General features: G+C 35.9%; 1 pseudogene; it reads left to right on the forward strand.

The window, feature by feature from the left end:
- The first annotated feature begins 239 nt into the window (after positions 1–239).
- Positions 240–938, forward strand: LOC133751979 (peptidyl-prolyl cis-trans isomerase FKBP3-like; annotated as a pseudogene).
- Positions 939–1773: the final 835 nt, after the last annotated feature.

The raw sequence follows: 1773 nt of genomic DNA on the forward strand, positions 1-1773 counted from the left end.
AATCTTTTTTTTAAAAAAGAAAGTTTCCTAATATAATAAAAATTATCTACCAAGCAGCCATGTTACTCCAAAGAATATAAAACTAAAGTTATTCCTATTAACATCAATACTGTTTTGTAAGTTCCAGTAAATTCAAGAATACAGGAAAAGGAAATAAATATTACAAAAATTTACTTCTATTGATAATATTGTGTGTGTGTGTGTGTATAAATAAAGAAGCTAGTACACGAACTGCTAGTATGAATCCCAGAATGCAAGCTGAGAGAGCAGAGGAAGATGGTGGGGACGTGGAGAAGCTGCGCAGTGAGCCACTAACCAGGAAGGACATTGTCAAGTTTCTGCAGGATCATGGTTCAGATTCGTTTCTTGTAGAACATAAATTATTAGGAAACATTAAAAATGTAGCCTAGACAGCTAACAAGGACCATTTGGTTCCAGCCTGTAACCATCTTTTTGAAAGTAAGTGTTTCAAGGGTCTTAAGCATTTCAAGAGTTCGGAAAATCTAAGTAAAGTGAGCAAGTGAAGAACGTGAAGCTCAATGAAGATAAACCCAAGGAAATCAAGGCTGAAGAGACTCCAAATGAAAGTCCACCAAGATACACAGAATGTATCCTAAAAAAGGAGCAGTAAAACCAACTTTCCCCAAACAGGAGATGTTGTTCACTGCTGGTACACAGGAACACGACAGCAAGGGACTGTTTTGGATACTAATATTCAAACAAGTTCAAAGAAGAAGAAGAACGCCAAGCCTTTAAGTTGTAAGGTTGTTGTAGGCAAAGTTATCAGAGCAAGGGGTGAAGCTCTCTTGACTACGCGTGAAGGAGAAAAGGCTCGCCTGGGGATTGAGCCAGAATGGGCTTGTGGTAAGAAAGGGGAGCCTGAAGCCCAGATTCCACCAACTTTAAAACTCGGAATTAGCAGACAGGGATTGAAATAGCAGTGCTTCAGAGCTAAAGACATCAGCAAAAACGATCAAACTTGGCCTTGATGGAAGTTATGTAACTTGTTTGTTACTACTATAAGGGAAAGCTCAACTGGAAAATTAAGATTTAAAACTTGCTCACTTGATCCCAGTTTTTCAGAAATGTAAGCTTTTACAAATCGATGAAGTCTAAAGAATTTTACCACAACTGTGTAAAATACTGGTTAAGGAAAACTGTTCCTCCTTTTACTTAGTTTACTTCATATTGTAAACTAAAAAGCTCAATAAAGACTATCCACTGTCAAAAAATGGAATTAACAGAGTAGCTTAATACAAGATAAATACAAAGCTAATAGATTTTTTTGAGAAACAATTCCATCCACATAGTGACAAAAACGATAAAGTTCTTATAAAAATATTTAACATAAAAGGCATAGGATATATGTTTGGAGAAGTATCAAATATTACTTAGTAATCCAATGGTAGTTTTTTCACTTTATGTTGCTATATGGGCAAAATGTTGAAATCTTTACCTAATATATACTAAACTGATCTTCTGTATACAAAGAGAATTGAAAATGAATCTTTACATGAATGGAAGGGGAAAGGGAGCGGGAAAGGGGAGGGTTGCGGGCGGGAGGGAAGTTATGGGAGGGGGGAAGCCATTGTAACCCATAAGCTATACTTTGGAAACTTATATTCATTAAATAAAAGTTTAATAAAAAAATATTACTTAAAAACATAAAATCTGATCAAGCTGAAGATCTGCCTTGTTCTTGCATGAGACTTAATATCACCCCCAAACATCAGTTCAACCAATTGTCACTTGCTTCTAGTCTTGAGGATGTCA

Source organism: Lepus europaeus, chromosome 2 (assembly GCF_033115175.1).
Source record: "Lepus europaeus isolate LE1 chromosome 2, mLepTim1.pri, whole genome shotgun sequence".
Classification (NCBI taxonomy): domain Eukaryota; kingdom Metazoa; phylum Chordata; class Mammalia; order Lagomorpha; family Leporidae; genus Lepus; species Lepus europaeus.